The sequence below is a fragment of the Triturus cristatus genome, chromosome 10 (assembly GCF_964204655.1).
Source record: "Triturus cristatus chromosome 10, aTriCri1.1, whole genome shotgun sequence".
Classification (NCBI taxonomy): Eukaryota; Metazoa; Chordata; class Amphibia; order Caudata; family Salamandridae; genus Triturus; species Triturus cristatus.
The window spans coordinates 642,447,099-642,470,370 of NC_140593.1; the positions used below are offsets into that span (position 1 = coordinate 642,447,099).

The following is a 23,272-nucleotide window of genomic DNA, read 5'->3' on the forward strand; positions in this document are numbered from 1 at the left end:
TAAATCTGGAAGAGGGGTGCGTCAGGGATGTATCCTTGCTCCTATGTTATTTACATTGTATATAAACTCCCTAGAAGATAATCTGTTAACTGCTTCTCTTGACATTCCGCGGATGGATGGTACTCCTATACCTGTACTCCTCTATGCGCATGATACAGTTCTATTGGCCCGGACTCCGCTCGGGCTTCAAAGATTATTGGATTCTTTTGGGGATTTTTTGAAATCGTTGGACCTTGTGGTTAACAATGGTAAATCACATATTATGGCACTGGGCAAGGGAAAAAAACATCTCAAAACCTTCTATTGCAGTGGAGAAGTTATTACTAAAGTGAAAGTGTTCACCTATTTGGGAGTTGTCTTCGATGATAAAGGAACCTGGGCGCCTCAACTCTCTACCAAGGTGAATGCGATACCTAGCTCTTCAGCTGCAATATTGGGTTTTGCGAAAAGGTTGGGAGGGAAGCCTTGTGAGGCTATTTTAAAAATATACCAAGCTAAAACTGTTTCAATAGCCAGGTACGGGGCTGCAATATGGGGGTATACTAAAATTGATCCCATACAAAAAGAAGAAAACAAATTTTTACGTGCCCTTCTCGGGCTCCCTCAGTCTACTGCGACACACGCGGTCCATCTTGAATTGGGGATAGGATACATCTCTGATATCATAAAAATAGCTCCTATTATGTTATGGATCAGAACCTGGTTAAATCCGGATCTTATGTTGAATCATAGTATCCTGAGAGATTGTATCAAAATAGATAATATGAAGGAAATCCAGTGGCTGTCCTACATTAAAATGCTATCTAAGAAAATTGGGCGCCCAGAGATTTTCTCCAATCCTGAAGGTCTATGTAAAGCTGATTTAATGTGGGTTAAAACTAATTTTATTAAGCATTGCAAAGTTGAGCGAGAATCCCAGGAGTTAAGCAAACCTACAGTAAGGGCTCACTTCTTGCTTAATCTATCTTTGGCTATGCACCCTTATCTGTCAACAGTTACGAATTCTTATCATAGATGGCTATTGACTAAATTCCGTTTCAACCAGATTCATTTAGTATTAAGTGATCCACAGGGTTGGTCTAGGCCGGAAGATGCGGCCCCATGTAAATGTGATGACTTTTCTCCCCAAGATACCATGCATTTCATGTTCTTCTGTCCCTTGTATCTTGAAGCTAGGAAAAGGTTTATTGTCCCTATTCTGAGAGAGAAAGCATTTGTACAAATTAAACCTGCACTATTGTTTTTACAACTAATGGAATCCCCTGTAACTATGTTTGGCGTTTCTAGCTTCCTCGTTGCATCTATTAGGTCAAGGAGGAACAGACAGGTAGCCATATTGGAGGAAATTAATTCGTTTTTACAAAATGATTCACCGAGATAAATTATTTTTTTACTTATGAAACTGTTAGATCGTTTTTAAATTGTTTAAGCATGTATTGTATACTTTTATGATTTTAAATAATCGAAAAAAAGTGGTTTTGATTTGATTTGATTTGAATTTGAAACACCACTTATTGAGTGCTGGTGTTTGATTCCTTACTAATATCCTTCTTTAACTTGGACCGACCACATTTACTATAATGACCTTTTTCCCCATAGGTATGACATATCACATTTGCTGCTGGACAACTTCTAGCATATGCTTTGTGACCACTCCTGCCACAATGATAACATTCACTAGAAAATTAAGGTGCTATCTTCACTTGTTTCCCACCCCCGCCACATCAAGGGGCAAATTTACTGAACTGTCATGCAGAGCAGAGAAGCAACTAAAGTTGCTTTTCTGCATTACATCAGAAAGAGAGAGAAGGACAGCACCAAATCTACTAAGATGTGCAGTCCCTAGCCAGCACAATTTGATGGGGTTATAAACTGAATTACAGTCCCCAGCACACATCTTCACGTTTTAAGAAAACATACAGTATTATGCGATAGTACACGCAATTCAGAAACAAAGTAGTCAAATTCTTCCTTTCTTTATTATTTTCCTTTTTTTCTTTAAAACACAAAGTTCTTATCCCGGCAACACATATTTTTGTCGCCACACTGGGAAAGTAGTCCTGCGACTTTTCCAAGGCTAGGTAAAAACACAGAATACATAGCCAATGTCACACTGTACATAAAACTGGCATACTTTACCATCCCTCCAAACATAACACTGTACCTGTGTATAGTTCTTATCGCAGATTGAAGACATATAAACAAACCATGCACAGGTGAATACTTCATGCCCAATTACACAATTGTCAAAATTAGGTGATAACAGAAGGTCTTATACTCCAGAAGTAAAAAGAGGTCCCACAGCGCTGCTTTGAGATTCAAAATGTGCATGAATATAACGGCTATATGATGCATGATCAGCCACATATCAGTAATATGTGTCAGAGCAAAAAGAAAGGACAGAAATGTGCAATAGACACCAACCAGTGCCAAGACACTCATGCGAAAAAACAAGATCTCCCAAATACCTCCAATACCACTTGTCCAGATCTATCTAAAAAAGAAGAAATAAATGCCATTTGTAGTGATCAGAAAAGCTACATCATTCTGAGACCAAATCTCACCTGTGATCTCCCATATATACAAACATGCAACAAAACACCTAATTCTATTGTGGTGATAACTACATCCCACAAGACTGTAAAAGAGGATATTCGCTTTGTAAAGATTCAAATCCAAGTTTGTAGACGATCCTAATCTGATCATCTAGGTTAATTATCTGTAAATTTCAAGATATGTATCTATCTCTCTGACCTGTTTAATTCACAACCCACATACCACACTTTCTCCTATGAGTTAAAATCCTTTCCACCAAAGCAGTTAGCCTGCCCATCGTTAAAACGGATGGGTAAGCCACCCGATGTACACTTGTAACAAATTAAAAACTGCACACGTGTTTAAATTGCACATTTTCATACGTGATAACACTATATTAATAGTATAAAATCTTACTCCTTCATTTGTAACCTGTAGCTCATTATGCTTATTATAAAGAATATAAATCAAGTTCACAAGGCCACAGTCCCGGCCACACATCACTTACCACCAAATAAGTGGACGTCCAGGTAAAGATCCCCGTAGCGGTCCTTTCCCACTCAAAATCAACCGTCCCTAAAACGCAAAGTGCCAACATGTAACCATATCCATTTCCCAAAGCTTGAAAAAATGAAAAGCTCCACCGTGTGTCTGTATCAGATATCTCTTACCGGTAAAAGAAAGTATTTGTCTGTCTTGCTATTTTCCAAATGTGTGCTCCAGTACGAAACCCGTTTGTCTATACTTCCGCATTTAAAAAACTCCTACAATATTGGCGCTCATGTAAAAGAAGGTAGGACAACAATCCTGTACACACCTCCGTTGGCCCAATCTTTGGAATAGACTACTTTCTCAGTGTGGCGGCGAAACACGCGTTGGCTGGCTAAGAACTTTTGGAATTAAAGAAAAAAAGGAAAAGAATAAAGAAAGGAAGAATTGGACTACTGTGTTCCTGAATTGCGTGTACTATCGCATATTACTGTGTGTTTTCTTAGAACCTGAAGACGTGTGCTGGGGACTGCAATTGCGTCTTGTGTTGGCCTAGGCCAGAATTTTGGGGAGGCTGGTGGTTCTCTTCACCTTGCAGCACCGTTATCTGACACTGTTCAATTTGTTGATCCCTGTGTGACATCATCTGAGTGGAGCCAGCTCACCTATCTTTATACCACTGACCGTTTGATTCTGAATTATAAACTGACTGATGCTCTCACTCCTCCTCTAAAATTCCTCCTTAACATAGAAATAACCAAGACTCCATAAAACACAGGAAGAAACTTTAACAGGGACAAGAAGTATTTGAATGTAACATTGAATTGTTAAGGGAATGGCCGCTAGGGCACCTCTGACTCTGTTAGAGTCCAATCCTTGCATCTTAGCCACACGTTGGATAAGGGCCTCTGTGTTTCCTTGAAATGTTATAAAACTCTAAGTAATGATATTTCATTTTTGGATGGGCCCAGCTGTATTTTTCTTTTCGAATCTCACATTGTCTTAGGTGTTTTAATATGTCTCTCTGTTTATGAAGCATCCCTCTAAACGTCGTTTCAGCGAGGTGGAATAAGAATTATCGAAAATCTTCTATTTGTGACCTCTGCCATAAAGGATCCCAAAATATGTATGACGTTTTGCACTTATGTGCGGCATTAAAAGAGGCTAGAAGCAAACATATACTACCGTTAATAAAGCAAATCCAAGCTTTGATGGATTTGCTACAAAATCCACATAACAAACATACATGTTTTAAAGTGTACAGGTTTTAAAAATGTTTTTAGCTATTTTCTAATGAAAGGGAGATCATGAGTATATTTGCCGGATTTTATGTATTGTGAACACTCTGATTATCGTAGTTGTGATTTTACTCGGGTTTGTACATTTATGATTCTAGACCACAGGTGAGGACAATAACAATGTAAAAATTAAAGAAAACGTGCTTACTAAGATATGGTGCTACTCCTTCAATCCCTAGCCCTGGCACACAATCAGGCTGAATAGTCCCCCACACATTTTTGCTGCATTGTGCAAAGGTGTCTGTGTGATGTCCATCATAGATTGTGTACTGAAAGGTTGCTCTTGCGTACAAAATACTATGCATAGACACATTTTTAAACGTTTCCCTCTTTGAGTGTTTGCTGTGCATGCAAAGATGGAAATGTTTGGAGAAATAAAAACCTTTTGCTTTTCTAATGCCTGCCTTAAAAAAAGCAAAACCAAAGGGGATGATAGACGGAGTGTTGAACATTGCAAGCACTCACCCCCAGTCAACTGATCTGGGTTTAATCCATCATCATTCTTTAGCTCACTCCGCCACCCCAGTTCAGACATGGCCATATGCAAATCAGTCTGACCCAAAACCGGTCCCAGGATGCTTGTTTTCAGTCTAGGGAAGAAATGGCTTGGCAGTTCGGGCTGGACTGTTCCCATGAGGCCCGGGATCAAGACTGATTTGTATATGGCTGGGTTCAAACTGGAATGGCATGGTGAGCAAAAAAACAATGGATTTAGGCCCAGATCTCTGTACTGGGGTGAATGTATGACATTATTCTGCATTCTGTCCATCAACTGTTGTTTTTGCATTTGTCACCCCGAGTGGGACGGGTATGCTCAGACGTGAGTCCCGTGCTCTCCATGCCACTGGAATCAAGCTATCCTGGTTTAAGAGGGGTGAAACCCCGAAACCGGTCCTAGGATGCTTGTTTCCAGTCCAAGGAGGACCTGGCTTGGCAGTTCGGGCTGGACTGTTCCCATGAGGCACAGGGTCAAGACTGATTTGCATATGGCTGGGTTCAAACTGGAATGGCATGGTGAGAAAAAAAACAATGGATTTAGGCCCAGATCTCTGTACTGGGGTGAATTTATGACATTGGTCTGCATTCTGTCCATCAACTGTTGTTTTTGCATTTGCCTTAAAAAAAAGAACAGTTTTTTGTACCAAGCCCTGTCTGCCGCTATTTATAGATAGAGCTTTGTGTAAAAAAACATGGTTGTTTGTTTTTAATGCCAATGTACCACCCACACAACACGCCCCCTCCTTAATGCAAAGTAATGAAAAGCAGCGCAAAGCCTTGTTTTCGGTTACTTTCAGATAACTTTGCAGCACATGCGTTTTGTGGTGGAAAGTAAATTCCAACTACAGATTGTGTGCTGGTTTGCATCACTTTTGATACACAAACCTGGTGCACACTGTTTGTAAATCTGCTGCTTTGTGAATCTTTATTCTGACCCCTGGAATATAGTCTTTACCATGCCACATACCTTTTAAAAAACAATTACACCCACCATCATACAACCTTCCAGCCAACATTATTTATGACAATACCAACACCAATATGTGTCTGCTCAAACACCAGTATAAGCCTACACATCTACATCATACAATCTTGCAGCCACATTCATAATTCAACACCCACCGAGATACATACCCTCACCATTAAAAGCCGACACAGGTTCCACCATACACCCACTCAGGCATCATCATATGTACACACTCAAAACCACCAACATATACCTACAAGCCAACCATCAGATGCCAACACACCAACCAGCATGCATCCACAAACCTATTGTTTAATAATCCTCTGCAGTGTCAGACCTAGAAGTAACTACCAAGGTACTCACACACAAATTCTATCATACAAGCTGTAAGGAAATGCCTCTGTTCAAGGCATGTGTCCTGTAGATTCACATGCTTTACATTCTCCTGCCATGTAGTGATGGGTCTGGATGTTTGCAAGTTGGTTTTCTTCAAAGAACTCCTTCCAGTCATGAGGTATGGTGACTCTTCCTTTTGTGATAGTGGGCATGGGCATCATCTCCAATGTTAGATAGTTTTTTTTTCCGCCATTGGGTTCAGACGTGTATTGCTGCGCTCTGGTTCGAAACCACTCCTCGGGTTCCCCTTGGTGCGCAATCCACTCTACACTCAATGTTATTGTTCTCTAATGCGTTTCCCTGTTCTCCGGATATCGAATCTATCCGAAAACTCTCAATCTTCTGTTGGAAATATTGGAGGGTGCCCTCGGGCTGAGCCAAGTCGGTCCACCCTTCCGCCGATGAAACAAACTCCATTTGAATTCTGTCCTCAGTGCTGCGCCAAGTATCCTTACACCGACCTACCTCAAGTTTGTAACTTGTGCCTATCACCGGAGCAGACTGCAATGCCTGTAAAGTGTTTTGGGCGAATAAAACTCTACGTGATTGTCGGGCTCGATGGCATGAAATGCAACACCAAAGCATTCAACACACTGCGAACATCATCGGCCAAGCTTCCGAGCACTGAAAACGTCAATGCATCTGTAGCAGAAGAGCCAGATTCTGAACTCAAGATTGGCTTGGAGTAGGAAGACGTGCCTCTGAGACAGGGTGCTGCAAGTACCAAAGACCCCTTGACCCCCAAAATCTAGTCCAAAAAACAAAAGGGCAGAGCACCACCTCTGCCTTCTGGCCAAGGTTGGCACCGAGACAATGTTTCTGACACCCCGCCTTCTGGCTCTGCACCAAAACAAATCGTCAATTCTTCCTGCTCTGGACCGAGCCAGCCAACATTACCTTTGGATCTGAAACCCTCCAGTTGGAAGGACAGATCTGGTTCAGAGCCGAAATGCTCTGGTTCCAAAGACAAATCTGGTTTGGAGCCAAAACCCTCTGCTCCGAAACAAAAACATGCTTCGGAGCCGAAACCTTCTGCTCCCAAAAGCAAACCTATTTCGGCGCTGAAATAAAACAGCCTCTCTAAGCGTCCTTAACCAATTTTAGACATTCTCAAGGCTAAATTGGACCCTTAACAGAAAAAATTGTATATCCATCCTAATACAGAACATATTTCTGCCAAAACATCAGCCAAACGTAAACTTCCTTCAGAGGACCCTGCAGATAAAATCCCTCTGAAGATGGAAAAAAAGACATGGCCACTAGCCCTGCTTATCCTGCTCTGCAATCCCCTCCACCTCCACCATTTTCTCCACATTTACCAATTCAAGATCCCTTGCACATAACACCTCAGGGATCTCCACATAAACAGCCTGAAACGGATGATATTGATGATGAAGACACTCTTTCTTGTAGACCCATGGAATGATTACAGCATTGACCCTCCACTGGAAACTGAACCAGACCTTTACCCTGCAAAGCCATAACCACCAGATGATAATGTGGCTAATCAGGAACTTATTGCTAGAACAGCAGAGTATCATGGGGTGGCCTTACATGAAGAGTCCTTAGAAGAAGATTTTTCATTGAATTCCCTTGGGTCCACACATAGGTCAAGTCAAACACTCCCTATGCTAAAGGGCATGATGAGGCATTCAGATGACATCTTCAAAAACCCTGTGCAAGCAGGCATTTTAACTCCCAGCGTCGATAAAAAATATAAACCATGTCCATCTGATCCTGTGTTTATCAAAGGACAATTACCTCTTGATTCCCTAGTGGTGTCCAACACTCGCCAAAGGGCTAACTCACAAACATCTGGTCATGCACTTCCCCCAGACAAAGAATCTAAACTTATAGATGCCATGGTGAAACGAGTGGCTGCTCAAGCAGCTAACCACTGGTGCATCGCAAACATACAGGGCCTACTAGCTAGGTACGACAGGGCACACTGGGATGAGGCACAAATACTCCAATATCTCCCAGACGAACACAAAAGCAAGGCACAAGAGCAAGTTCACAAGGGCAAACCCATTTCTAACTCGTCTATCAGATGTGCTCTAGATGCCGCTGACACTGCGGCTAGGTGGATAAAACACCAGCATTCTCATCAGAAGGCATGCATGGTTTAGGATTTCAGGGTTTAAACCTGAAGTTTAGCAATCCATTTTAAACACTCCTTTTGACAAGCAACACCTGTTTGGTCCTGAAGTTGATCAGGCTTTAGAAAAAATGAAAAAGGACACAGACATAGCAAAGTCTATAGGGGCCCTCCAGTCTCCATCAAATAGAGGCTCCTTTCGCCGCTCCTTTTACAGAGAAGGATCGAAAACCACATCCTCAGACCCAAATGCTTCCTGGTATAAAGGCAAAACTCAATCCTCTCCCTCTATGGGTTTTATAGAGGAGGATATAGAGGAAACAATTCCAAAGGTAGAAGTGGAGGTGCCTCTGCACGTAACTCCTCTTCTCCCAACAAACAGTGACTTGCCAACTTTCCCCCCAACTAATTAACACCTGTGAGGGGAAGCCTTCAACAGTTTCCCCCGATTTGGCAATCCATAACATCTGAAATATGGGTGATCGATCTTATCCAACATGGTTATTGCCTCGAGCTTACCACCAGTTCTCCAAATATTCCACCTCACACTCACAAACTGTCATCAGATCACTTACATTTACTCAAACAGGATATGCAATCTCTCTTAGAAAAGGGAGCCACAGAACCAGTTCCATTACAGTACCAAGGTTCAGGAGTGTACTCTCTCTACTTTCTAATCCCCAAAAAGAACATCTCCTTAAGACCAATTTTGGATCTCAGAGTGTTAAACCTGTACATACTGTCAGAACACTTCCACATGGTAACTAACTCTCTAAAAGGTGCTTCCACTTCTACAACAAGGCAATTTTATGTACACACTAGACTTAAAAGGCCCATACTTTCACATTCTGGTCCATCCAGCTCATCGCAAATATCTCAGATTTCAGATAGCAGGCAAACAGTATCAGTTCAAAGTACTCCCATTTGGAGTAACTACTGCTCCCAGAGTGTTTACCAAATGTCTAGCAGTAGTGGCAGCTCATCTCAGAGGACAACAAATTCACGTCTTCCTGTACTTAGACGACTGGCTCATCAAAGCGAGCACACACCAGAAGTGTCTAAAATACACTAAGACCACGCTAAACTCATTCCACCGATTGGGTGTCACAGTCAATGCAACAAAGGCTCATCTACAGACTTTACAAATCCAATCTTATCTGGGAGCGACTCTCAACACTCACACAGCTCTAGCCACTCCCAGTACAGCCAGAATTTGCAATATTCAAACTCTGTTATCACTGTTTCAAGCCAATCAAACATTGACAGCCAAAACTTTTATGCAACTGTCAGGAATGATGGCATCATGCATCACAGTAGTGCCTCATAGAAGACTACAAATGCGTCCTCTACAGGAATGTTTAGCACATCAGTGGAATCAGTGACAGGGTCAATTAACAGATCTAGTGTTGGTAGACAGCCGCACCGATCACTTTCTGCAGTGGTGGAACCTACGAAATGTATCAAAAGGGCGGCCCTTCATTGATCCAGTTCCACAGATCGTGCTAACAGCAGGGGCATTGTGCACATGTTAGGGTGCCCATCTCCACAATTACACAATTCAGGGTCTCTGGGACAACAAGCACAAACATCTCCACATCAACTATCTAGAGCTTCTAGCAATATTTTTAGCGCCGACATCTTTTTAGTCTCATCTTATAGACAAAGTTGTCCTAGCCAACACGGACAACATGACAGCCATGTACTATACACAAAACATTCTCTCCAACTGTCACGCCTGTCTCAGACCATCTGGAGCTGGACAATTCATCACAGAATTCATCTTCTGGCAGAACACCTTCCAGGGGTCAACAATCAAATTGCTGACCTCCTCAGCAGAAGGAAGCAGCAAATACAAGAGTGGGAACTTCATCCCCAAGTGCGCCTTCCATACTTTCAGTAATGGGGATTCTCATAAATAGACCTGTATGCCACAGTGGACAACGTAAAATGCCCGAACTTACCTCCAGGTTCCAACACCCTCACTCCAAAGGCAATGCCCTATGGATCAATTTGTCAGAGTTATTTGCCTAAGCTTTTTTGCGTCTCCCACTCCTTCAGTTCGAAAGCTCAGGCAAACATCGCTCACATTGATTTTGGCAGCTCCCACATGGGCCTATCAACCATGGTACACCACACTTTTGAAACTCTCAGTAGTTCCGCATCGAAAGTTGTACCTCAATTCCAGCCTTCTCACTCAGAACTGTGGAGAAATCAGACACCCAAACCCCAAGGAGTTGGAAAGACTTCTTTGAAGAAAAACAACTTGCATACATCCAGACCCAACACTAGATGGCAGGAGTATGCAAAACATGTGAATCTACATATCTACATGCCAAGAACAGATGCTTACTGGGTAAGTAGCATAATTCTTTTGCATCGTCCCCCCACAATACTGGCTGATGCTGCTGTTTTTTTACTCTTAAGGTGCACTGAGGCCTGCTAACCAAGCCTCAGTGCTCATTTTGTAACCCATTAAAAATTGTATGTTGACTTGGCTATCCCAATTGGCAGAACCTCACTTACTTATTAGTCCATAGTAAATGGTATCCAGGGCATGTAAGGCAGAGTGTCCATCCAGGACTGCAACATTGATTGTGCCACCCGGTGTGTGACAAAGTACAAAATACCCCCCAGCCTGCACTGAAGACTGGAACGGCAGTAATAAAACTGCTAGATCGACTTTGCCATTTACACCAATGGCAGAGCCCTGCTTCCCTTAACAATATATGTAAGTCTTGCCTAAGGAAGCCCTATCGAGCCCTAAGGAGGAGAGCTGTATATTATTAGGAGGGACACATATTTTTTCGATATGTTCTAACAGCAAAGTTTTTAAATTGTCGTTTTTGCTGTCGAAGAGTTAGTAGCCCCATTGGCTAACACAGAGTTACCAGCTGACCACTCAGCCGTGCTAACTTCTGAATTGGACTACTGAAATGGGCACTTTAAGGTATCAAATTAATAATGGCATTAAACCTGACTTAATTCCTAAGTCGAATTTAGCGTCATTTTTATGGAAACATAATTTTTAGAAAGTTGTTGCTCTGTGACCCAGTTAGTCCAGTGCACTCACATAGTCATTGGCCACCAGGCAGCTTTCTGCCCTCCTGGGGAGCAGTGTGAACAATTCCCAGGCTCAGGAACAATAGAAGACTGCTACACGGAGAGGTGTTACGTCCCCCTTGCAGGAAGCCACTCAGGGTGTTGGTTCAAAAGGCGAGCCTCAAAGGCTGAGTGGCCTTTAGTGTGCAAATGGTGATTATACTCCTGAAGGGTTGCCCTTTTGATCAGGTAGATGGGCTGGCGACGGGAACAGAGAGGAGAGGGCGATGCCCAAACCAGTTCTCCTCTGGGCATGTAGCCCACAGGTATACACACCTCTAAGGTGGGCTACCAAACTCCTGACCTCTGAGAAAGTGTTCAGACATCTTGAGAGTGAGCAGAATAGTTCACTCTGGGATTGCTAGATGTCACACATAGCCGGCAAATCAATAAACTGATGCACTCCTTGGTATATAATGTGGTTAAGGTAAAAAAAGGTAGGTGGTGCTGGTAGGTAAATCCTCCTGAGTGTGAGGATACTTATGAGAATGCAAAGGTGCGCTGCCCTCACGTGTGCGCACTCAAACGAAGCAAAATCAATCAATTGATCCATTTAAAGAAATCCTTCGAATTTTATCCAATACTTAAATGAATTGTTAGAATGTCCTGTGTTATTCCATCATAACGACAGTTGCAATTTCTCTTGGTAATGAATCCCTAGTACATGTGCCCTTGTGCCCAATGCATTTCGGGCGGCTGCCCGTCATCAGGGGCTCAATGTGTGCAAAGTTGAAGAGACTGGGTATCAATACATAAATTAACAGCGCCATTAGCTGTTAGTATACACGTGTGGTTCAGTGCTAAACGTGTGAAAACATGCTGGCTGTTTGAACATAATACGTGTGGTAAAAGAATATGTGGTGGTGCAGTAAAGTGAGGAACACCAAAAGAAATGCCCATAAAAGTTTGTATGCCCGCGTGCAATTCAAACGCGACAAGTAATGAAAACGAAACCTGTGAACTATTTATATTCGAAACAGCATTCATTCCAACATTTCATTTAAGCATTGAATACAATTAGAAGAATTTCTTTAAAAAGGGTCAATTGATTGATTTTGCTTTGTTTGAGTGCTGGTTGGGGACGCCCCCCACTCGTGAGGTCAGCGCACTTTTGCATACACATAGCCGGCAGTCATAACAGAGCAGGAGGGATCCTAGTAGCCCATTGGCTAGTGGCCGCCTCATCCCCTCAGGGCACTTTCTGGGCATAAATATAGCACCTCTGCCACCCTGAAGCTCAGATCATGATTAAACTGGAGAAAGGACTGAAGAAGGACTGCCCTGTTGACCCCTGGACTTGGCAAATAGAGGCTGCATTGTCTGCTGGATTGCCCCTTACGCACCTTGGCCTGGCTTCAGGTAAAGTCTTCCCAAGCCCCAGAACAAAGAAGTGACTCCAAGGACCAGTCATCTGACCCCGTGGAACCAGCACCAGGTCTATCAAAGCTAAAGTAGCCCAACTTGTGAAGTTAACAGCCACTTCTGAAGAATCCACGCTGGCTACCCCAAGAGATTGATCCAAAATGGCCAAATATGCCTCCCAGGCCTTCCGGACCCAGGAGTCTCATCTGAGTCCAGATTGGTCACCAAAGAGGGACATCAGCCTCCATCAAACAATACCATTGGGACCGCTGTGGACGGAGACTGATAGCCCAGCAGAAGCTGGTCTTCTTTTGGCTCGAAGAGGACTGTGAAGGACCCTGGCCTCTGTGGCCAAAGTCGCCCCTACCGCATCTTGGACCAAGGAGTTCCACAAGGACATCCTTGTCGACCACAGAGCACCCTGGGTATCCTTGAGCATCCTCCATCTTCTATACCAACAGGATCAGTTCACTCCATTGAAGTCTATAGAAGGCGTGCAGTAAAGTTCAGAACTGGACTGGAGAATGCTTTGGTGGCCTGGTAACTGTCCATATACCCCTTAGTGGGCCCATGGACCTGCTCCCTGTCGGATTTAATCATCTTAGTCAGACCAGAGTAGCCGAACACAACTCTTACAAACTTTTCAAAGGTTAATCAACTTTACAATTACCAATGCTTGTTTGTTGCGATACTGAGGCTTCCGTTTTCTTTAAAAATCTATATCTCTGGAACCCCCTGATGGATTTTGCTCATCTTTGTCTCTAAAAATTTCTAAAGAGGTATTCTATTTTTATAAAATGGTGTCAGATTTCTTTCCTGTTGTGTGATTTTCTTATTTTGTTATTTATTGCGGTTAAATGCTCTACTCTACACTAGTTCCTTTGCCTAAGCCTTGCTGCTCGAAGCCACAGCTATCCAGGGTCAAGTCTGAGTGGATCCAAAACAGCTTTTGCGAGTGTATTACACTGTACAGTCGCACAATCATACTGTATGATAGACCTAAATCATAACACAAGCATACAACCACATCTGTACACTGACACCCATTAACTTAGGTCCATATGCCCAACATCAGAAGCCCACACAGCTACCATCATATACCCACACAGACACCATCATAAATTAAGACACCTACTTTCATATATCCAAATATCCACCTTAGAAAATGTTCAAAACATACGTGTACACCCTCACCTTTATATGACAACACGTTTTAGCACATTTCAAGCTCCCTTAAGGGGTGAGAAAATAACATTCTCAAAAGTAAAATAAAAAAAAGAAAAGAAGTAATTATGATGAAAAATACAAATTGTATTCAGGGTCTCATTTATGGCATTTTTGCATAGGGTGTACAGCAAGACATTTTGCCGCGCTGCCCTATGCCAAAGTGGAAGGGCTGGAATGCACTGTATATAAACAATATGGTGCATTCCTGTCCTTTCTGCCTGAGTTGGCGCCATTTCAGCAGCCTATTGCGAACGTAGGCACCCTTGCACCATGGTGCAATGGTGCCTTTGTTGCAGGCAGGATTTGTTTTGTGCAAAAATTGGAACCTTCGTGCACATAAACAATCCTAGGAAGTGTTCCTCTTTGTGTGTGCTGCACAATGCAGCACAAAATTGGAAAAAGGAAAAAACAAGGAGAAGGAAGTTTATTTATCCTTGTTATGCCTTTCCTTGAGAGGCATACGGATTTGGCCCATCCCCAGGTTTACATGTTTTTTTTAAATATAGGGCAGCGCCAAACTCCATAGGCGTTGTGTAGAAAAACCCACTGGTAACGTTCATGGAATGCCTCCCAGGCACAGAGTAAGGCGATGCAGCGATTTGTGATCAGTCGCCTATCTCGTGATTTATGAGGCCACTGAAAGCCATGCATGGATCTTTATAAGAGCCATTCGTCACACATGTAACACTTTACGTGGTGCAAAAGTGATTCAGGCCTCTCATAAATAGGACCTTTAGTGTGTTGCGGGTCACTGTGCACACACACACAACACTACAATACACAATGTATAGTAACATTAGTGATTAGTAACATATAAAATAAAATATTCGTAATAAGCTAACAGATAACTTAAGCGCAGGAAACAAGTTGAGGTAAACATGAAATATAGAATATGATAGGGAAAAAGTAGGAATTTGCAGTTAGTGCACTGCACGAGTTATTAAATGTACATTGTCATGTATGAAAAAATAATCTTTTGAATAAAGGTCAAAATTAACAAATGCTAAGCAGTTTATATTGATAAACACCTTATTATAATTCTAATAAATTAAATGTTGTACCACATGTGTGAAACAGAAGAGGGGAAAACACACAGCAGTTAATGATATCATACTGAAACCGAGACATGTCTGAAAACTAGACACCATGGGAATCCAGGATAGTGAGGCTTGAGTGGATTCCAATTCATTTTCCCTCCCAAAATATCCTGCAAATGTCAAAGTCTTTGTGAAAAAAAAAATCCTTACATTTATGTGACAGAAGAATCCAAATCTTGTAGCCAACAGCAAGGACTCCTAATTTCCCAATGAAAACAGTAACCAACAATTCTGAGTGGGTCTATTGTGCCAGGCAGAAAAGGTTGGAAACTGTGACTATATGAATTCAATGTACTGTCAGTGTGGCTGTCACATGGTCACAGGTTTGGGCCATTCTTGTAATAGGCAGTCCGCCCATCATATATGGTAGACAGCCGCTTTATAAGACAAGCATTGGTAAATGCATTAGGTTTTGCCTATGTGATTATTAATCATTTTTTATTTGTTGTAAATTGTAGTTTGGTAAATAGGTGTGCAATATAAGTTATTGAAAGTCTGTGTTATGACATATTTTCTAAGAAAGACAATATGTTGTGTTGTTACTAGTTTTATTATAATGTGGGGAGATTAGGTAAATGGGGTAGTAGTATGATAAAAATACATGCACCTGATATGTAGGGTTGAATTTGGTGCAGCTATGGCCAGAATAGGTAGATACATTATTTTAGCAATAGGAAATAGTGCTCTGTGTGAGGTAAAAATCCAACATATAGTGCCACTGCAGGGAAATTAGATGAGAAGTCAAAAATACGATCAGATGTAGCTATAAATAAAAATCTCCATAATCTGTGAGTCTGACAGCTAACTTGGAGTAAATATGTTAGGTTAACGGAAAAAAACATAACAAGCAATATGAGATTAATGCGGGGAAGATGTGGGGGAGCAGCAACAATGGACAGACAGTTGGGAAAGCAACACGAAGGAGGTTCGGGGGAGGAGGGAGGTAGCAGCAACAACAGACAATGGTGGGGCAACAATTAACACAAAGAAGGCGTGGGAGAAGGAGAATGAATGCAGATACATGCACTCTTATAGAGTGCATGGCAAAAAGTTTTAACATTTGTTTTTTTAATATAAAGTACCTGCAGAAACGTGCGGCCAGTGAAAGGACACTGGCTGCAGACAGGAAGCTGGATTTGGTCCTTGCTCCCCAGCAGGGGCATCCACTGAAGCTTCGAGAGGAAGCAGGAGGCAAGTAGAAGGCGCTGACCAATAAAAAGCAAGGACATGAGAGTGACATGGAAGCCAACCAATGCTAAGCAATAGCAAGTAATGGGTGGACTCTAAGCCCACTTTAAGCTTTTTTGTTATTAACCAAAGATTTTGCCAACAGCACATGTGCCATCTAAGGAAAAACCTAAAAAGAGTTGTACCTAGGACTCATCGAAAGAGAAAAAAGTCATAAAAATGTAACATATGCAAGTAGTGTTAAAGAGATTTCTGTGGCTATTTACATGTTTAGACCTGTTTTATTACTTACCTAATAATGTGAAAATCAGAAGTAAAGGTTGAATTAGAATGGAGAAAGTAATAAAAGCCAAGTACTTAAATAAACAAATCTGGTACTTACTGATTTTGCTCTACTGGTTCTTCATGAAGTGGAAAACAAATAGAAAATATCTTAAACAGAAAACACATGTGCTAGTACAAATGTGCACTTTTCCAAAGATGGGAGATCCGTGCTCACTACAAAACTGGTCCCAGGATGCTTGTTTCTGGTCTCGGGAGGACCTAGCCTGGCAGTTAGGGCTTGACTATTTCCATGGGGAGCAGGGCGATGACTGATTTGCATATGGCTGGATTTAAACTGGAATGGCATGGCGTGCAAAACAAACTATGGATTTAACCCAGATCTGTGGGGGTAAATGTTGGATTTGTTCAGCATTCCATCCATCATCTGTTCTTTTTGCATTTGTTGCCCTAAGTTGGAAGGGTATACCCACACATGGATCTTATGCTTGCTAAGTCACCAGATTCTAGCTACTCTGGCATGTGAGGGGTGATCCCCGAAACCGTTCCCAGGATGCTTGTTTCTGGTCAAGGGAAGACCTGGCCTGGCAGTTTGGGCTGGGCTATTCTCATGGGGAGCAGGGTCGAAGCTGATCTGCATATGGCTGGACCTAAGTGGAATAGCGTGGCCTGCAAAAAAACGACGCATTCAGCCCATATCTGTGACTGTTTGATTTGTTCAACACTCTGTCCATCATCTGTTCTTTTTGCAGTCACCAGCATGACAACAGTATTGTGATTGGTTGAGCGGCCTGGTTTGGCACTCAGCAGGAAATGGGAGCCTGTGCATTTTCTCCACCCGGCTGCAATACTGCCAGGTGGAGAAATGCTAAGCACGCATGACAGATTGGATGGCCCAAGATGGCTGGCCAAACCCTCATGCACACTTACAGCGTGCCCGCCACTCCTCCACCTGCTCTGGCCAGCCCAGCCCTACCCCTATTTTGCCTAATGGGAATCAGCTCACTGACTTCTAATCACTAGCATGGATTTTACATTGAATAACAGCTGAACCAAGAGCCTGCTTCCCCTGGTCCCATGATGTATTATTACTGCCTGAACTATTCGGAAACATATAAGATCTAGTACAAGGCATATTTACACTTAATATGTTTACAAAAAGATAAAGCAGGGTTGTAACATGACGAGATGATTGGTGGTGACACAAAGATTTGCATAATATACCCTAGTAATTATTTTCATGAAAGCTCATTCATTATTCAGCCACTAATGCTCTCTGGGATTACCAAAATACACCGTACTGATAACAGAAGCACCCTTTAAAAAGAGCTACAGCCGATAGAAACGAAGAAAAACGAAAGTGACACGCAAATGGCAGCCATGGCCACAAAATGACACCCAAAAAAGCTACCAACTACACCGAAGAGCCTTTTTTAATATAAAACAATTATAAATAAACGCTCGTGAAGGCAGCCTGACCTGATCCTGATGCTGTGCAACCCCCTTGCATGCTGAGACCGACCTCTCCTCTCCCTAGGTGCTGTGCCTCCCCGGTGCCGACTACAAAAAGCTCCACCGGCGAGGGACAATTTCTCCGTATGAATGTGACCTCAACGCTGATCACTGCCTGACCTGGAAAATCAGATGTAATGCGACCCCTCCCTTCATGCTGAGACCGACCACTCTCACCCCAGGTGCTGCACCTCACAACTGTATGACAGCAAGATGACTACCCGGGGCTCCGAACCCAAACAAAGAAAGATCCTCCGGTGAGTCTCAAACTCCTACTATAGCTGTGACCACAACGCACCTCTGCCGCACCTTGAGACTCACCCCTATTGTGCAGAGAGCCCAAGCACACCGGAGACTACCACAAAATTGTGCCTGACCTTAAAATGGTCGCCTGAGGCCATAACTCACCCAAACCCACTCCGGTGAGTCACTAACTCCCAGAATTATTTCCTCTCCTCCTGCATCTTTCCTCGCCTTGACCCTCCGGCTACATCACCAATGTGATGTTAGCTCGCGCTCCCTCGAGGCTACCAGCTCCCCCTCCCTACTGTGCCTGATCCTAAGATGGCCGCCCAAGGCGCCTAGCTCACACCATCTATCTCTCCACATAAGCAAGTCTCTAACTTTCTGCACACAGTGGTGACCCCAGCACCCCCGACTGTGCTCCCAATAACTAGGCCACGAATAACAGCACAAGTCTGTACCTCACTCATATTACCCTCTAAAGACGGCTCTAGAAACACGTTCCTACCTTCCCTAAAGGGAGCTTGCCCCCATCCTACCTAGACAAAATGCCGTCCTCCACCTCAGCCCACACCATCCCCTCTTCTGTGAACCACTTAAAACCGCACTGCCCGAACTCCTTCTCGATCAGTTTCCCGTCTAACCTCTCATCCAAAGCGAAAAAAAACTTTAAGCAAAAACTGATCAGAGAACATCTTGAATCACTGTTCGCAGACATCTACCACTGCGCCTCCAGAGGACAGGTAAAAATGGATCTCATTTTCCACACTGAAAGACCTGAAATATGGAACTCCATCCTCAGATCGCAGCTAAATATCTTCAAAACAACCAACACCTCACATAGCTGAAAACTGACACAATGAGCTCCAAACCGCACAAGGCGTACTGGAAATACCACTGTGACCATCTACTCCAATGACAGTCCCGATACAAGCCAACAACGACAATCTAGAGTCCTTTGACACCCTCTTCCCATCCCTCCGGACTGCCCCCTCTCACGCCCTCCTCCCCTCTCCGCCCCTACTCCTCCCCCTGAAAATCCGGACCCGCCATCAGAACTCACTCACCTTTCCGATGCGCCCTAGTCACCACACCCGCCCTCGCCATGGGACATCACCCTTCCCACCCCCAAAGAAAACAAGACCCCCTCACTTCCCCCTTCCGGTCTTCACCCCCACCCACCTCCTGCCCTCCATCCACCGCAATCCACCTCAAACAACTTTAACACTTAATCTCTGACTCCCAACCACGACCCCAAATCCACATGCAATAAATCACCAACACCCCAACAGGACCCCCACCACCCTGCACTCACAACCACACCTAGAACCCACACAGATAACACAACCACAACAAGGCAACCCAACAACGCAATACTATCCCCCCCAGATTCAACATACCCAACCAGGACCCGCTCGGGTACCTCGCCAACTTAGAAACTGAACAGTGACTCGCCCTGCTGGAAACCCAGATAGCAACTATAATCCAGGGTTTTAGCAAAGTCCTATCCAACCTCACCGCGCTCCATCAGCCTCTGCATACCCGCTCCTTCCCCGCCCACACACAAAAAAGGCTTTCCAAGGCTCCCCACCAGAGACAGATCTCTACCCCCTCCCCAATCAGACACAGAGACCCAAAAGAACTAGAGATGCAATGTCTGAGTGAAGCGGCAGACCTCGCCTCCTCGTATGATGATCCTCTTACTGTCATTCTCCAATCCAAAATCCAGGTGATCACCAGACTAGGAAGAGACCAGGCCCCTACGAAATCCCCCAGACCCACAACCACCCCCACTATCATCCCCATGGCCTCCCGAATGAAGAACCCCAAAACAGAGACGACCCCCACCAACTGCATGCTCATAAATTGCAGATCAGCCACCAAGCATACCACAGAACTAGCAGAATCCATCCTCACTCACGACATAGACATAGCATTCATCACCGAAACTTGGCTAAATGATTCCTCCCTACCACTCCTGGACACTCTCGTCTCCGCAGGCTTTGCAATCACCAACAAAGATAGAAAAGACCAAAGATGAGGAGGCATAGCAATCATTCACAGGGACAATATTTCTGTGACGGAAACAGACTCCTTCAACTATAACTCCTTTGAATGCCTTACTGTCAACATCAACACTAGCAACAACAAAACACTAATCTGCCACCTTATCTACCACCCCCCGGGCAACTCCACCACATTCACTGAACACCTGTCTGACCTGATTGCCCACTGCTCTTAGAGATGTGAATAACTTAATTCTGGGAGACCTCAATCTACACTGGAATGAAGAAAACAACCTGCTAATCCAGAACCTGAATGAGCTGCTACACAATAACAACCTTACCCAACACTGCACAGAGGAAACTCACAACAAAGGAGCAATCCTAGATGCCATTATCGCCAAACTCGATACAGTCACAATAAACCACACCCTGCCCGTGGATTGGTCAGATCATCACTTAATCCTCTTTCACCTCACTCAACCGATCACTCTCCACCCCCCACCAAAAACCATCCCAAATGGACCAGAAACTTCACTCAGATCTACATAACTGACCTGGAGGAAAGTGTTAACTCCCCCTTCACTACTTCCGCGGATGATCTATCCACTACCGAACTCACTGCCCACTACAACACTACCTTGACCTCCATTCTAGACCAAGTAGCCCCCCTGAAACTATAAACACAGGAACATCCCATCGAGATCCTCGTTCAACACGGACATTAACAACTAAAGGAGACAACTTAGAGCTACAGAAAGGCTATGGAGAAAACCCCTCCACAAACCTACTCGAACAACTCAAAGTAGCTCGAAGGAAGTACAAAAAGCACATCTGTAATGAAATATCCACCTTTTTCTGCTCCGCCCTGGACAATGCAAAAAACAGACCCAACGAACTGTTTAAAATCATCAAGCAACAAACCGCCAAGCCCTCCAAATCCTCTATGCAGGCCTCCAAGGAATTGTGCAAAAACTTTGCCAACTTCTTCAAAGATAAAGTCACCAAGATTGAGCTCTCACTAGACATCAACATCAACCCTGCCTGCAAAAGCCTGCCTCCAGGGACAATAGAAAGCACGTGCTTGCAGCCCACGAAAACATGGAAGTCCTCCAACCACATCCCGAATGCCGAGATCCTCAAGCTAATCTCCACCTCCAAACCCGCCTCTCACATCCTTGACCCTATACCCACACAATTGACCAAAACACTAAAACTCTCCATAGCTCCGTTCTGGTGCAAGATCATTAACAGCTCCCTGAGAACCGGCATCATACCTGAATGACTCAAAGTCGGCCAAGTCACGCCACTACAAAAAAAACAGGCCTTGACTGCAAGGACCTGAATAACTTCAGACCCGTCTCCAATCTCCCCCTCCTATCCAAAATCCTCGAAAAATGTGTCCTCTCTCAACTGACTCAGCACATGGACAACATCAACCTTCTTGATCCCCACCAATCAGGGTTCAGAAAAGACTATAGCACCGAGACCGCGATCCTCAACATCACAGACGATATCCACAAATCCCTCGATACCAATCAATGCTGCCTACTCATTCTCCTGGACCTATCGGCAGCCTTTGTCAGAGCGCCACTTCCTCGGAGTCTGTACATTGCTTTATGGGCCCACCTCTCGGTACCTCCAATTCAGGATGCTATTACAGCAATGAAAGTTAGAGTGACCAATTGGGGGGAAGGGTTTGAGGAAGGGAACAGCTGGGAGGGAGACCTGTAAAACAAACAGATAAACATACAAACAATAACAATCAGTATAAATAATTCTCAGGTACCAGACTCTGCTACGCGGAGTCTTATTGCTAATGAGTCTCTACTTTATCACGAGCCTGTGATACAAGTTATACAGAAAATACACGTCCAAGGAATGTGTTACAATCACACCTTCCTAACAGTAAAGTTCAATAATATACAAAGCATATACTCATAATTATGACACAGTACGCAAATGAGCCCCTGTGCGAGCTTGCCCAAGCGCTTGAAAAATCAACATACCAAAAGCACCAAAGGGCTAATCTGAAAGCTCCACATACACTATGCCAAATGGACCCAGAGCACTAGTCCCTATGTTTACCAACTCAAATATGCAAAAATGAGCCAGAGCTCTAAATCGTAATTGCTGGACCTAATGCTCGACAACACAATGTTTTAATGAATTCCAAAACGCGCAATCAAAAGTGTGAGTGTAATCATACAATAGTCAAAATAAACTCCAGAGTGCACTGTTGTATGCTTGCCAAAATGTAGTTTGCAAAATGAGCCCCAAAGCACACAATAGTGTGGAAATATGGATTTTTCCGATCAGTTATGTCCCCTATCTTGGACCCCAACGGTTTCATGTATGAATCACAAGTACATGTATGTTCCCTCCAGTTCCAGTTATGAAGACGCAAACACATGTGCGTCCACCGTCAACATGTCCTCTTTCAGATCCGCCATGAATAGGCCGGATATTCCATTCCTAAGTATGAAAGGCCACCGGCTTTATATGGTTCACTTATGCCATTTTACAGTCCAGGCAAGTAGGCCCTGATTCTGTCATCAAGCTTTTCCTTCCCTCTGCCTCTGAAAGCTCCAGTCTGAGCCTGCATCTGTGACCATGAACTTTGTCTCATTCCCTGCGCGGCTCACGAAGCCTGACATCAGCCTGCTGCCTGCCAAAAACTGTATTTCACCTTCGAAATTATCTGCTCCGCTCCCTGCCCAATGCATTCCTGTCTAGTAGTTTAAGTAAACATTCTTCCAGCTACCGAGCAAAGGCCCGGCTTCTCTGTCTTTATGCAAGTAATTCATAGCCCTATTATTATGGAAGACTTCTGCCCTCGCATCTAGTGTAGACACTTAGACGCTTGTACACGCACTAACAGTCAGTATAGTCAGTATAGAATAAGATTCTACTCTAAGAGGCCTCTCTTTTGGATAACATAGTTCTTTAAACATAGGATGTTAGATATGATTTGGGAT

At 43.6% G+C, this 23,272-nt stretch overlaps 1 protein-coding gene across 2 annotated transcripts in view; it reads left to right on the forward strand.

Moving 5' to 3' along the window:
• PDIA2 (protein disulfide isomerase family A member 2) overlaps positions 1 to 23,272 on the forward strand; it is a 709,180-nt gene that overhangs the window by 457,927 nt on the left and 227,981 nt on the right. The gene's annotated exons all lie outside the window — the stretch shown is intronic.